The sequence below is a fragment of the Brienomyrus brachyistius genome, unplaced genomic scaffold (assembly GCF_023856365.1).
Source record: "Brienomyrus brachyistius isolate T26 unplaced genomic scaffold, BBRACH_0.4 scaffold37, whole genome shotgun sequence".
Taxonomy (NCBI): Eukaryota; Metazoa; Chordata; class Actinopteri; order Osteoglossiformes; family Mormyridae; genus Brienomyrus; species Brienomyrus brachyistius.
Window position 1 is genome coordinate 3856092 of NW_026042312.1, and position 16922 is coordinate 3873013.

The following is a 16922-nucleotide window of genomic DNA, read 5'->3' on the forward strand; positions in this document are numbered from 1 at the left end:
AATTCTGATTTCTTTAGATAAACATTGACTTCATTGATATTGTTATTGATTTATCGACAGACCATCATACGTTTTAGACGTTATAATAATAACACTCTATTGATCCCCAAAGAGAGAAATTCTCTCCTTGCCTGCCCCCTCTTACTGTCCATGATACACAAGCACATATGTAGAAAAACGTCAGCTTGGAAGCCAAGGATGGACTTAACCTACTCCTTAGGGTTTACCAGGAAACTGCCACATGGCCGAGTGGTCTTATTCGCCCGACTCAACGTAACTGGCCTTTCAAAGTAAGGTGTATTCTGTTCTCCGAAGTAAGGTGTGGGTTCGAATCCAACTTCCGACAAAAGTTCTTCAATCGCTACAGCAGAATTTGAGCCACTGATTGGCTTTAATTGCTTTGTTTTATTTTTGCGTTTCAGGCAAAACTACATAACACTTAAAGACACTACGGGCATGTAAATGGAGAACGAAATTATAGTTATACTGAATCTCCTACACACAATACCAAGGTTACCAACTTTGGTCAGCTGACCGGAGTGAGACGTTCAATTCCCGTAAGATTTCTTTGCGCCAGCCTGAGAGTCTGAAAACACGTCACACCAGATGCATGAGAGATGGAAACCTGGGATATTCAGTCGAATCAGATCAAATATGATGCTAAGTTAGTACTAAGTTAAAATATGTTCCGGACTTGTAACATGCACCCATGATTTGGAACAGACAGCAGGCTGTCTCTGGCCACGCCCCCTACACTCGGTCCGGCCCCTGGCTTTTCCAGCGTTTTCGCGAAAAGCCTTGTCGAGTCGGGAAACTTCGACGCGTTTCGTACCGCTGGCACGAGTTCGGCTGCTTCGTTTCAAAATGTTTAATGTAGAACAGCGCTATGAAAGCAAATGTTAAAAGACATTATGTCAGGACTTTCACTGAAGGCAGCAGAGCATTATATGTTACTGCTAACGCTTCGTCTTGTGTTCAGGTTCTTAAATAACATATACTGTCATTCTGATTTCTTTAGATAAACATTGACTTCATTGATATTGTTATTGATTTATCGACAGACCATCATACGTTTTAGACGTTATAATAATAACACTCTATTGATCCCCAAAGAGAGAAATTCTCTCCTTGCCTGCCCCCTCTTACTGTCCATGATACACAAGCACATATGTAGAAAAACGTCAGCTTGGAAGCCAAGGCTGGACTTAACCTACTCCTTAGGATTTAACTGGAAACTGCCACATGGCCGAGTGGTCTCATTCGCCCGACTCAACGTAACTGGCTTTCCAAAGTAAGGTGTATTCTGTTCTCCGAAGTAAGGCGTGGGTTCGAATCCAACTTCCGACAAAAGTTCTTCAATCGCTACAGCAGAATTTGAGCCACTGATTGGCTTTAATTGCTTTGTTTTATTTTTGCGTTTCAGGCAAAACTACATAACACTTAAAGACACTACGGGCATGTAAATGGAGAACGAAATTATAGTTATACTGAATCTCCTACACACAATACCAAGGTTACCAACTTTGGTCAGCTGACCGGAGTGAGACGTTCAATTCCCGTAAGATTTCTTTGCGCCAGCCTGAGAGTCTGAAAACACGTCACACCAGATGCATGAGAGATGGAAACCTGGGATATTCAGTCGAATCAGATCAAATATGATGCTAAGTTAGTACTAAGTTAAAATATGTTCCGGACTTGTAACATGCACCCATGATTTGGAACAGTCAGCAGGCTGTCTCTGGCCACGCCCCCTACACTCGGTCCGGCCCCTGGCTTTTCCTGAATTCTGATTTCTTTAGATAAACATTGACTTCATTGATATTGTTATTGATTTATCGACAGACCATCATACGTTTTAGACGTTATAATAATAACACTCTATTGATCCCCAAAGAGAGAAATTCTCTCCTTGCCTGCCCCCTCTTACTGTCCATGATACACAAGCACATATGTAGAAAAACGTCAGCTTGGAAGCCAAGGATGGACTTAACCTACTCCTTAGGGTTTACCAGGGAACTGCCACATGGCCGAGTGGTCTTATTCGCCCGACTCAACGTAACTGGCCTTTCAAAGTAAGGTGTATTCTGTTCTCCGAAGTAAGGCGTGGGTTCGAATCCAACTTCCGACAAAAGTTCTTCAATCGCTACAGCAGAATTTGAGCCACTGATTGGCTTTAATTGCTTTGTTTTATTTTTGCGTTTCAGGCAAAACTACATAACACTTAAAGACACTACGGGCATGTAAATGGAGAACGAAATTATAGTTATACTGAATCTCCTACACACAATACCAAGGTTACCAACTTTGGTCAGCTGACCGGAGTGAGACGTTCAATTCCCGTAAGATTTCTTTGCGCCAGCCTGAGAGTCTGAAAACACGTCACACCAGATGCATGAGAGATGGAAACCTGGGATATTCAGTCGAATCAGATCAAATATGATGCTAAGTTAGTACTAAGTTAAAATATGTTCCGGACTTGTAACATGCACCCATGATTTGGAACAGTCAGCAGGCTGTCTCTGGCCACGCCCCCTACACTCGGTCCGGCCCCTGGCTTTTCCTGAATTCTGATTTCTTTAGATAAACATTGACTTCATTGATATTGTTATTGATTTATCGACAGACCATCATACGTTTTAGACGTTATAATAATAACACTCTATTGATCCCCAAAGAGAGAAATTCTCTCCTTGCCTGCCCCCTCTTACTGTCCATGATACACAAGCACATATGTAGAAAAACGTCAGCTTGGAAGCCAAGGATGGACTTAACCTACTCCTTAGGGTTTACCAGGGAACTGCCACATGGCCGAGTGGTCTTATTCGCCCGACTCAACGTAACTGGCCTTTCAAAGTAAGGTGTATTCTGTTCTCCGAAGTAAGGCGTGGGTTGGAATCCAACTTCCGACAAAAGTTCTTCAATCGCTACAGCAGAATTTGAGCCACTGATTGGCTTTAATTGCTTTGTTTTATTTTTGCGTTTCAGGCAAAACTACATAACACTTAAAGACACTACGGGCATGTAAATGGAGAACGAAATTATAGTTATACTGAATCTCCTACACACAATACCAAGGTTACCAACTTTGGTCAGCTGACCGGAGTGAGACGTTCAATTCCCGTAAGATTTCTTTGCGCCAGCCTGAGAGTCTGAAAACACGTCACACCAGATGCATGAGAGATGGAAACCTGGGATATTCAGTCGAATCAGATCAAATATGATGCTAAGTTAGTACTAAGTTAAAATATGTTCCGGACTTGTAACATGCACCCATGATTTGGAACAGTCAGCAGGCTGTCTCTGGCCACGCCCCCTACACTCGGTCCGGCCCCTGGCTTTTCCTGAATTCTGATTTCTTTAGATAAACATTGACTTCATTGATATTGTTATTGATTTATCGACAGACCATCATACGTTTTAGACGTTATAATAATAACACTCTATTGATCCCCAAAGAGAGAAATTCTCTCCTTGCCTGCCCCCTCTTACTGTCCATGATACACAAGCACATATGTATCGCTACAGCAGAATTTGAGCCACTGATTGGCTTTAATTGCTTTGTTTTATTTTTGCGTTTCAGGCAAAACTACATAACACTTAAAGACACTACGGGCATGTAAATGGAGAACGAAATTATAGTTATACTGAATCTCCTACACACAATACCAAGGTTACCAACTTTGGTCAGCTGACCGGAGTGAGACGTTCAATTCCCGTAAGATTTCTTTGCGCCAGCCTGAGAGTCTGAAAACACGTCACACCAGATGCATGAGAGATGGAAACCTGGGATATTCAGTCGAATCAGATCAAATATGATGCTAAGTTAGTACTAAGTTAAAATATGTTCCGGACTTGTAACATGCACCCATGATTTGGAACAGACAGCAGGCTGTCTCTGGCCACGCCCCCTACACTCGGTCCGGCCCCTGGCTTTTCCAGCGTTTTCGCGAAAAGCCTTGTCGAGTCGGGAAACTTCGACGCGTTTCGTACCGCTGGCACGAGTTCGGCTGCTTCGTTTCAAAATGTTTAATGTAGAACAGCGCTATGAAAGCAAATGTTAAAAGACATTATGTCAGGACTTTCACTGAAGGCAGCAGAGCATTATATGTTACTGCTAACGCTTCGTCTTGTGTTCAGGTTCTTAAATAACATATACTGTCATTCTGATTTCTTTAGATAAACATTGACTTCATTGATATTGTTATTGATTTATCGACAGACCATCATACGTTTTAGACGTTATAATAATAACACTCTATTGATCCCCAAAGAGAGAAATTCTCTCCTTGCCTGCCCCCTCTTACTGTCCATGATACACAAGCACATATGTAGAAAAACGTCAGCTTGGAAGCCAAGGCTGGACTTAACCTACTCCTTAGGATTTAACTGGAAACTGCCACATGGCCGAGTGGTCTCATTCGCCCGACTCAACGTAACTGGCTTTCCAAAGTAAGGTGTATTCTGTTCTCCGAAGTAAGGCGTGGGTTCGAATCCAACTTCCGACAAAAGTTCTTCAATCGCTACAGCAGAATTTGAGCCACTGATTGGCTTTAATTGCTTTGTTTTATTTTTGCGTTTCAGGCAAAACTACATAACACTTAAAGACACTACGGGCATGTAAATGGAGAACGAAATTATAGTTATACTGAATCTCCTACACACAATACCAAGGTTACCAACTTTGGTCAGCTGACCGGAGTGAGACGTTCAATTCCCGTAAGATTTCTTTGCGCCAGCCTGAGAGTCTGAAAACACGTCACACCAGATGCATGAGAGATGGAAACCTGGGATATTCAGTCGAATCAGATCAAATATGATGCTAAGTTAGTACTAAGTTAAAATATGTTCCGGACTTGTAACATGCACCCATGATTTGGAACAGTCAGCAGGCTGTCTCTGGCCACGCCCCCTACACTCGGTCCGGCCCCTGGCTTTTCCTGAATTCTGATTTCTTTAGATAAACATTGACTTCATTGATATTGTTATTGATTTATCGACAGACCATCATACGTTTTAGACGTTATAATAATAACACTCTATTGATCCCCAAAGAGAGAAATTCTCTCCTTGCCTGCCCCCTCTTACTGTCCATGATACACAAGCACATATGTAGAAAAACGTCAGCTTGGAAGCCAAGGATGGACTTAACCTACTCCTTAGGGTTTACCAGGAAACTGCCACATGGCCGAGTGGTCTTATTCGCCCGACTCAACGTAACTGGCCTTTCAAAGTAAGGTGTATTCTGTTCTCCGAAGTAAGGCGTGGGTTCGAATCCAACTTCCGACAAAAGTTCTTCAATCGCTACAGCAGAATTTGAGCCACTGATTGGCTTTAATTGCTTTGTTTTATTTTTGCGTTTCAGGCAAAACTACATAACACTTAAAGACACTACGGGCATGTAAATGGAGAACGAAATTATAGTTATACTGAATCTCCTACACACAATACCAAGGTTACCAACTTTGGTCAGCTGACCGGAGTGAGACGTTCAATTCCCGTAAGATTTCTTTGCGCCAGCCTGAGAGTCTGAAAACACGTCACACCAGATGCATGAGAGATGGAAACCTGGGATATTCAGTCGAATCAGATCAAATATGATGCTAAGTTAGTACTAAGTTAAAATATGTTCCGGTGTTGTGCCGAATTCTGCACCCCTGCCGTGAAATGCACCCCCTGTCGGGAGCGCGCACCGCTCTTTTCTTCTATTCGAAGTGGGAAAATACGTAGTTCCGTCAATCTAAATATGCAACAGAAATATTAAATTGCGTTTGCACATTTAGAAGACCACTGTCCCACTTCACGAAGGCTGCATTTAACCCATATAAAACTGATAAACTGTGACATGTAAACGATGAGCTCCGAACGAGAACGTAGGTGATTTATTTGTCTCGTCATCAGTTTACTAGTTTGAGAACAAGGAAATCCTTCGCTTTAAGAATCAAAGCAAATTACACAGTATTATTCCCTATACATATCTAGTAATTATCTTTTTCCACAATGAAGAGAGTGTTCTGGTACAGTGATCCGAAATACCTAAACAAAAAAGATATTTATCTTTATGACGGCTAATCTGGCAGGAACTTCATTTCCATTCTCCCCTTTTATTCCATCACGAAATGCTGCTATCAAGCGACATATTTAAAGAAATAGATAATAATTAATTAATTTCATGAATGCCATATCACGTGCAGCGCGGGGGTGAGGGGGGGGTGCATTTTACGGCAGCTTACTTCTTTCGTATTTAAGAAACTGGCTCAGTACCTGTGCTATTAGTACCTTACAAAGTTCGCTCTGTTTATTGATCTTGATCTATTGTGCAGGTTTATGAAAAGCATATTAGGAGGAGGTGAACTGACAGGAACATGCAGGGGTGGAAGGGGGTGTGTCCTTTAGCATAAGGGTATGCACCCTTTTTAAATCTATCTGCTAAGATAACAACATTAGGGGACCTGCCATGAATTGCACCCCCTTTGAATTCTTGAAGCATTTTGGTATCTAATCACCGGAGACAGAGATACAGGGGGGTACCATTCACGGCAGGGTACCTGCCGGGAATTGCACCCCCTTTGAATTCTGGGTCTGAATGTCCTACATAAATGAAATTTGCTCAGGTAGTACACTTTGCCATACAGAGTGTACTGTCCAAAGCATTTTGGGATCTAATCACCAGAAACAGAGATACAGGGGGGTGCCATTCACGGCGGGGTACCTGCCGGGAATTGCACCCCCTTTGAATTCTGGGTATGAATGTCCTACATAAATGAAATTTGCTCAGGTAGTACACTTTGCCATACAGAGTGTACTGTCCAAAGCATTTTGGGATCTAATCACCAGAAACAGAGATACAGGGGGGTGCCATTCACGGCAGGGTACCTGCCGGGAATTGCACCCCCTTTGAATTCTGGGTATGAATGTCCTACATAAATGAAATTTGCTCAGGTAGTACACTTTGCCATACAGTGTGTACTGTCCAAAGCATTTTGGGATCTAATCACCAGAAACAGAGATACAGGGGGGTGCCATTCACGGCAGGGTACCTGCCGGGAATTGCACCCCCTTTGAATTCTGGGTATGAATGTCCTACATAAATGAAATTTGCTCAGGTAGTACACTTTGCCATACAGAGTGTACTGTCCAAAGCATTTTGGGATCTAATCACCAGAAACAGAGATACAGGGGGGTGCCATTCACGGCAGGGTACCTGCCGGGAATTGCACCCCCTTTGAATTCTGGGTCTGAATGTCCTACATAAATGAAATTTGCTCAGGTAGTACACTTTGCCATACAGAGTGTACTGTCCAAAGCATTTTGGGATCTAATTATCAGAAACAGAGATACAGGGGGGGGCCATTCACGGCAGGGTACCTGCCGGGAATTGCACCCCCTTTGAATTTTGCAGGAAAATGGACATCCAATTTTAAATTATTTAGGTTCCCCTGAATCACAATGTTTTATGGAGTGATCTACAGTTAGACAGATACAGAGCGCTCCGTTATGTCAGGATTCCTTTTTCAAGAAATGTAAATATCAATCGCTAAACTTATCATGTATGTTTTGGTACCAAGTTTGCATCATGATTCACAGTTAAAATTACAGTTTGAACGCCAATGATCTTGGATGCCAAAAAAATGAATATGCTGCCTCATGACAACACATGTAATGCACTGTACCTACACAGATTATGAAACAGACCTTGCTGATGTCAAGTGGGCATGAAATGGGATATAATGTAGAAACTTAACTTAATGTTCTAGTTATAATTATTCATTTCAACATTAAAGTTTTCCTACAGATATCATCTGAGATTCAATAGGCAAATTATTTTGTGAAGGCATAGAAACTTTAATAATAAATACAATTAATAATCCCAACAATGACTACAAACTAAACGCTTAATAAAATCAAAAGTTCACTTATTATTATGGATAATAATAATAATGTTAGAAAACAATTAGTTGCATTGTCAAATAAATAAGTAATTAATCCTACATGAAACACAAAACTAATAAAATGACAATTCCTTATGTGCATGCTGGACAAATATAGTCCTGATCAATAGGAGGATTCTGCATGCAGTCATGGTGGTACCATCTGCTGCAAACATCACAGCAGACCTAAAGGGAAGGGAGAGTGTTTCCATTAAAGTATGGTTAACACTTATCACATTAAGTATTCAAAGCAATTAATGTAATCAGAATAGGTAATTCAGGGAAGATTATTGCCTACATATAACAAGTACTGTCCTAAAACACAAGTAAATATGTACAGCGCCCTCCACAATTATTGGCACCCCTTGTAAAAACTTGTAAAAAAGGCTTAGAAAAAATCTTCCTCTCAGTGAAGTAGCTTCATCTCACACTGAAATAAATTTGAAAAATCCAACCTGTCTTTGAAATAAATTTATTCAAAGAAAAAACTAATCCTTCATTAAGAAATAATAATTTTTCATAAAAACACATGTGCCACAATTATTGGCAGCCTTAATACTTAATACTTTGTACAACCTTCCTTTGCCAATATAACAGCACTAAGTCTTCTCCTGTAACATTTTATAAGGTTGGAGAATACAGAGCAGGGTATCTGAGACCATTTCTCTTTACAGGTCACCCATTGTCCTAGGCCCTCTCTTGTGCACTCTCCTCTTCAGTTCAGCCCACAGGTTTTCAGTGGGGTTCAGGTCAGGGGACTGGGATGGCCATGGCAGAAGCTTGATTCTGTGATCAGCTAGCTATTTTTGTGTTGATTTGGACATGTGCTTAGGATCATTGTCCTGCTTGAAGACCCAGTATTGACCCAACTGGATGGCCCAGTTTTAGTTTCCTAGCACAGGCAGCAAAATTTTGATTTAAAATATTTCATGGAGTCCAAAATTCCATGTATCATAACAAGGTTTCCAGGGCCATTGTAGGAAAAACAGTCTCACATCTCAGAACCTCCACCATATCTTAGATGGGATAAGGTTTTTTTTTTACTACAGCCATCCTTCTTTTTACACCAAACCTACTTTGAATGTTTATTACCAAAAAGCTCCACTTTTGTTTCATCAGACTATTAAATTTTGGTTCCAGTCAAAGTTGTAATAGTCTTTCGCAAACTCCAGCTGTTTACGTTTGTGGTTAGCTGACAAAAAAAGTTTTTTTTCTGGCATACCATCCAAATAATACATTAGAATGAATGTGGCATCTGGTGTTTTTTTACGGAGACCCCAGTTAATCAGGAAGTCATGGATTACAGCTTGAAGGTTCCTTTTCACTCCAATCAACTCAAAGTTGTACAATTTACATGGGAAACATGCTTCAGTTACATTGTGTTCACTGTAATTTCCAAGGCTGCCAATAATTGTGGCACATGTGTTTTTATGAAAAATTATTATTTCTTAATGAAGGATTAGTTTTTTCTTTGAATAAATTTATTTCAAAGACAGGTTGGATTTTTCAAATTTATTTCAGTGTGAGATGAAGCTACTTCACTGAGAGGAAGATTTTTTCTAAGCCTTTTTTACAAGTTTTTACAAGGGGTGCCAATAATTGTGGAGGGCGCTGTACATATTTACTTGTGTTTTAGGACAGTACTTGTTATATGTAGGCAATAATCTTCCCTGAATTACCTATTCTGATTACATTAATTGCTTTGAATACTTAATGTGATAAGTGTTAACCATACTTTAATGGAAACACTCTCCCTTCCCTTTAGGTCTGCTGTGATGTTTGCAGCAGATGGTACCACCATGACTGCATGCAGAATCCTCCTATTGATCAGGACTATATTTGTCCAGCATGCACATAAGGAATTGTCATTTTATTAGTTTTGTGTTTCATGTAGGATTAATTACTTATTTATTTGACAATGCAACTAATTGTTTTCTAACATTATTATTATTATCCATAATAATAAGTGAACTTTTGATTTTATTAAGCGTTTAGTTTGTAGTCATTGTTGGGATTATTAATTGTATTTATTATTAAAGTTTCTATGCCTTCACAAAATAATTTGCCTATTGAATCTCAGATGATATCTATAGGAAAACTTTAATGTTGAAATGAATAATTATAACTAGAACATTAAGTTAAGTTTCTACATTATATCCCATTTCATGCCCACTTGACATCAGCAAGGTCTGTTTCATAATCTGTGTAGGTACAGTGCATTACATGTGTTGTCATGAGGCAGCATATTCATTTTTTTGGCATCCAAGATCATTGGCGTTCAAACTGTAATTTTAACTGTGAATCATGATGCAAACTTGGTACCAAAACATACATGATAAGTTTAGCGATTGATATTTACATTTCTTGAAAAAGGAATCCTGACATAACGGAGCGCTCTGTATCTGTCTAACTGTAGATCACTCCATAAAACATTGTGATTCAGGGGAACCTAAATAATTAAAAATTGGATGTCCATTTTCCTGCAAAATTCAAAGGGGGTGCAATTCCCGGCAGGTACCCTGCCGTGAATGGCCCCCCCCTGTATCTCTGTTTCTGATAATTAGATCCCAAAATGCTTTGGACAGTACACTCTGTATGGCAAAGTGTACTACCTGAGCAAATTTCATTTATGTAGGACATTCAGACCCAGAATTCAAAGGGGGTGCAATTCCCGGCAGGTACCCTGCCGTGAATGGCACCCCCCTGTATCTCTGTTTCTGGTGATTAGATCCCAAAATGCTTTGGACAGTACACTCTGTATGGCAAAGTGTACTACCTGAGCAAATTTCATTTATGTAGGACATTCATACCCAGAATTCAAAGGGGGTGCAATTCCCGGCAGGTACCCTGCCGTGAATGGCACCCCCCTGTATCTCTGTTTCTGGTGATTAGATCCCAAAATGCTTTGGACAGTACACACTGTATGGCAAAGTGTACTACCTGAGCAAATTTCATTTATGTAGGACATTCATACCCAGAATTCAAAGGGGGTGCAATTCCCGGCAGGTACCCTGCCGTGAATGGCACCCCCCTGTATCTCTGTTTCTGGTAATTAGATCCCAAAATGCTTTGGACAGTACACTCTGTATGGCAAAGTGTACTACCTGAGCAAATTTAATTTATGTAGGACATTCATACCCAGAATTCAAAGGGGGTGCAATTCCCGGCAGGTACCCCGCCGTGAATGGCACCCCCCTGTATCTCTGTTTCTGGTGATTAGATCCCAAAATGCTTTGGACAGTACACTCTGTATGGCAAAGTGTACTACCTGAGCAAATTTCATTTATGTAGGACATTCAGACCCAGAATTCAAAGGGGGTGCAATTCCCGGCAGGTACCCTGCCGTGAATGGTACCCCCCTGTATCTCTGTCTCCGGTGATTAGATACCAAAATGCTTCAAGAATTCAAAGGGGGTGCAATTCATGGCAGGTCCCCTAATGTTGTTATCTTAGCAGATAGATTTAAAAAGGGTGCATACCCTTATGCTAAAGGACACACCCCCTTCCACCCCTGCATGTTCCTGTCAGTTCACCTCCTCCTAATATGCTTTTCATAAACCTGCACAATAGATCAAGATCAATAAACAGAGCGAACTTTGTAAGGTACTAATAGCACAGGTACTGAGCCAGTTTCTTAAATACGAAAGAAGTAAGCTGCCGTAAAATGCACCCCCCCCCCTCACCCCCGCGCTGCACGTGATATGGCATTCATGAAATTAATTAATTATTATCTATTTCTTTAAATATGTCGCTTGATAGCAGCATTTCGTGATGGAATAAAAGGGGAGAATGGAAATGAAGTTCCTGCCAGATTAGCCGTCATAAAGATAAATATCTTTTTTGTTTAGGTATTTCGGATCACTGTACCAGAACACTCTCTTCATTGTGGAAAAAGATAATTACTAGATATGTATAGGGAATAATACTGTGTAATTTGCTTTGATTCTTAAAGCGAAGGACTTCCTTGTTCTCAAACTAGTAAACTGATGACGAGACAAATAAATCACCTACGTTCTCGTTCGGAGCTCATCGTTTACATGTCACAGTTTATCAGTTTTATATGGGTTAAATGCAGCCTTCGTGAAGTGGGACAGTGGTCTTCTAAATGTGCAAACGCAATTTAATATTTCTGTTGCATATTTAGATTGACGGAACTACGTATTTTCCCACTTCGAATAGAAGAAAAGAGCGGTGCGCGCTCCCGACAGGGGGTGCATTTCACGGCAGGGGTGCAGAATTCGGCACAACACCGGCTTCGTCTGCGCACTTACATGAGGATAACAAGACGCATGCGCGACGTGCAGTGCCACCAGAAATTGGCGTGGCAGTATGGTCACGTTTTGTCACGGAACATTGTCTTTACTAACGGTACAGATCGTATTAAAGTAGCATCTGATTTTTTTAAGAATGAGTGTCCAGAAGAGCTGTATATTTTCACAGACAAGAAAAAAATATTCCGAACACTATTGTGTCCTTCTTTGTACAGCGTCTTCAAAATTTAATGGCAGTATAAGTTTCTAAGAAAGCAGTGTCATGCGTATAAGGTACAATGAAATTCTAACCTGAAATTCTTACTTACCTACTTTCATAAGCAGCATTATTTTTCATACAGTTCCATCCATCCATCGATTTTTCTGCCACTTATCTAATATCCATCCATCCATTTTCCAAACCACTTATCCTACTGGGTCACGGTGGGTCCGGGGCCTATCCCGGAAGCAATGGGCACGAGGCAGGGAACAACCCAGGATGGGGGGCCAGCCCATCGCAGGGCACACTCACACACCAGTCACTCACACACCAGTCACTCACTCATGCACACCTACTGAATGGGCAATTTAGTAACTCCAATTAGCCTCAGCATGTCTTTGGATTGGGGGGGGAAACCGGAGCACCCAGAGGAAACCCCACGACGACATGGGGAGAACATGCAAACTCCACACACATGTAACCCAGGCGGAGACTCGAACCCGGGTCCCAGCGGTGTGAGGCAACAGTGCTAACCACTGCACCACCATGCCATCCTTAATTTTTAATTAAGAATTAAAAATGAGTATATTGGGTCCTAATTTGGTACTAAACACCTGTTTTGTTTTATAGAGAGTCCACCCCACAGCCTGCCAGACACATTCAGTAAACTGATTATGCTATTAATGATCGTATTGTGCTAATTTTGCTCAGTAAGCAATGTGCAAAATTAACTAATGTGCAAAGCTAATTAATGTCTATCATTATTTGAGATTGTTATGTTTATTACTTATTGCTGCTCACAATGATCTGCCTGATATTTTGACCAAGCAATGGACACAAATAAAATAGTGAGTTTAATATTGATTCTACAACAGCTATTAATAAAAGTGAGTTTGTCTTTAGATCACTATATGAACGTCTTTTAATCCACTTTGGACACACACCTCTCTCCAGCAGCGCGCCAATGCGACGCTCCCAACGTAGATGCATCTAGGCTGGTATATAATGTAGTATATATTATATATAATCTCTCAGGTTATATATAATATATAATCTCTGGGTCTGCCCCCAGGCCTCCTCCTGGTTGGACATGCCTTGAAACACCTCCCCAGGGCGCCGTCCAAGAGGTATCCTAGAACCATCAACTGACTCCTTTCAATGCGGAGAAGCAGCGACTCTACTTTGAGCCCGGATGTCTGAGCTCCTCACCCTCTCTAAGGCTGAGCCCAGACACCCTGCTGAGGAAACTCATTTCTGCTGCTTGTACAGTATTCACAATCTCATTTATTCGGTCATCACCCAGAGCTCATAACCATAAGTGAGGGTAGGAACGTAGATCAACTGGTAAATTAAAAGCTTCACCTTCCAGCTCAGTTCCCTCTTTTTCCAAATTGCTGCACCGTGAACAAACCCCCAAGATCAAAGCCAAATTGAACTTTATTGTCATCTGCACCATATATAAGTATAGAGAGAGATGAAATGGCGAAGCTCAGGGCCCACAGTGTAAGCATAAACTTAGTCCAATATAGAGAACAAGACAAGACAATGTGCAAAGGACTTACAGGACAGTGCAACTGAGGAAGAGGAGTAGATTATGCAATATACAGTAATGTGCAATACTGGACAATGTGCAATATTGTTAGAACTATATTAAATATATGATGTATTTCTGCAGTCAGTTAGACCTGAATTCACCATCATGTACGCTGTAACAGCCTGAGTTCACAGTGTAAACAGTGTATGATAATAGTAGTAACAGCAGTAACACGTCTAACATTTCTAACAGCTGAAAATAGGAATAGAAGCAGAATAATGGGGCAGACAGAGAATAATGGGGATTCTTATTATTGCCCCCATGTCAGAGTGACAAAGTGTTAAGTGCAGTGCAGTGCTTAAGGGTCAGTCTGTGGCCTTTAGTTGTGGGTTACGGGGGGGGTTGAGGCAGTGAGGAGGCAGAGTGAGGGATCCTGGGAGGCAGCATGGTGTTGAGGAGCCTGACAGCCTGGGGGTAAAAACTGCCACGCAGCCTGGCAGACCCGGCTCTGATGCTGCAGTATCTTCTCTCAGGTGGCTGGAGTGTGGAATGACCATGTGAGGGATGTGATGGGTCCTGCACAATGCTGCAGGCCTTGCGGACACTGCGTTTGCAAAAAGCGGCTTGTAGGGAAGGGAGAGGCATCCCATAATGTTCTCTGCTGTTTTCACTGCTCTCTGCAGGAATTTGCGGTCAGATTTGTTGCAGCTGCCACACCAGATGGTGATGCAGTTAGTCAGAACACTGCCGATGGTGCCTCTATAGAACATGGTGAGGATGGGAGGGGAAGGTTTGCTTATTTCAGCGCCTCAGGAAGTTTAGTCTTTGCTGGGCTTTCTTGAATAAGGAGCTGGTGTTATTTGTCCATGTAAATTCCTCAGTTATGTCCACACCGAGGAACTTGGTTCTCCTTACAATCTCCACAGCAGTACCGTTGATGCTGAGTGGGGTGTGGGCAGGACGTGTCCTTCTGAAGTCCACAATCATCTCTTTTGCCTTGTCAGCGTTGACAGATAGATTGTAGTCTCTGCACCTTGTGGACAGACTTTCCACCTCTTCTCTGTATGCTGATTCATCTTCTCTATTTATCAGTCCCACCACAGTTGTATCATCCACAAACTTGATGATGATGGTGTTGGACGTGTTGCAGCCCATACATACTGACTGGGGCGTCTCTGTCAGGAAATCCAAGATCCAGCTGCAGAGAGTGGTGTTCAAGCTTAACCCCCTCAGTTTTTGAGGGACATGTTGAAGGTAGAGCTGAAGTCTATGAATAACATCCTGACATCTGTGACTCTCTTACCCAGATGTGTCAGGGAAAGGTGACGGGCAGAGGCTACGGTGTCCTCAGTAGACCTGTTGGACCGGTATGCAGATCAGAGAGGGTCTAGAGAGGTGGGAAGATTAGTCTTTATGTATTACTGCCATGACCAGCCTTTCCAAGCACTTCATGATGATTGACATGAGTGCTACTGGGCAGTAGTCATTCAGGCCTGTCACTGATGGCTTCTACAGCACTGGGATGATGGCGGTTAATTTGAAGCATGCTGGGACAGACCACTGGCTTAAAGAGGTGCATTCTGTGAGGACCCCAGCCATGTGGTCAGTGCATTCTCTCAGCACTCAGCCAAGTATGTTGTCAGCTCCTGCTGCCTTGCGTGGGTTGACTCTGGATAGAGTACTTCTCACATCAGCTGTGGTCAGACAAAGTAGCTTCTCACTTGGGGGGTGGGTGTCGGCTTATTCTGTACAAAACAGTTGTTTAGCTCATCTGGAAGGGAGACATCACCGCCATTGATGTGTAGGATGGGCTCGTAGATCGTGATTGGCTGAATTCCCTGCCATATACGGCGTGTGTCTTTGGTGCATTTAAAGTGTACATTGATCGTCTGTGCATGTGCCTGATTGGCTATCCTCATAGCTCGGGACAGGTTGTCTGTGGGCGTCCTGAGGGCAGCCTTGTCTTTAGATCTGAAAGCTGCATTTCTGATTCTTAGCTATGTGAGCACTTCCCTCATCATCCAGGGCCTTTGGTCGGCTCTCGTGGTCATCGATCACAGAGTTTATATACTCCTCCAGGTTGATGGCGTCACCATTTATAGCAGCCTCCTTAAAAATGTCCCAGTCAGTAGATCCAAAGCAGCCTTGGAGAGCTGAGACGGCACCAGCTGGCCACACTCTGACTGACTGGTTTGTTGTGCTTCAGCAGGGATTTATACACAGGAACCATGATCACAGTGACATGGTCTGAGTAGCCGAGGTGGGGGGGGGGGCCTTGTAGGCCTCACAAACGTTTGTGTAAACATTGTCCAGACAGATTCTCCCTCTAGCTGGGATGTTCATATATTGGAAGAATTTGGGGAAAACTGGCTTCAGATTTGCCTGATTGAAATCTCCAGCAATGATGAAAAAAGCAATTTTTTTAATTTAAATTTTTTTTTTTTTTTTTTTTAAGCAATTTATTGCTGCACACATCTCAGTTAAACCAACTGGGACGTCACAAAGTTCACGATCCACATCAGTTATTCCCGTGATGTTTGAGAAGAAATCAAAAATTTTGGATCAAGACTCCTGACATACAAATTATTAAAGAACTCAGTGCAGAATTCGGCTATTTTCTTGATGTCATCTGCAGCATTTCCATAAATCCTCACCCGCATAATGCAGTTGTTCCTGACTTGCTGACTTTCCAGCCTAAAGAAATAGGCTGAGTTCTGCTCACCTTGTTCAAGCCATTTTTGCCACAATGTAACAAAGGCTCCTTCTGCCTTATGTTTATATATAATCATACAATTTATTCTGTAAGTCACCTCCTACATTATTTTCTGTATCAGTAAGACGATTGACTGGTTTGCAGGTTAAAGCAGTAAATCTCATTTATAATTTTCTTTTCTTCATCTCTTCCGATTCGAGCCAAGTCACTACTAAACCTTCTGACAAATTTTGCTACATCATGTTATTATTGCAATACTTTTTTCTGTATTGGGTCT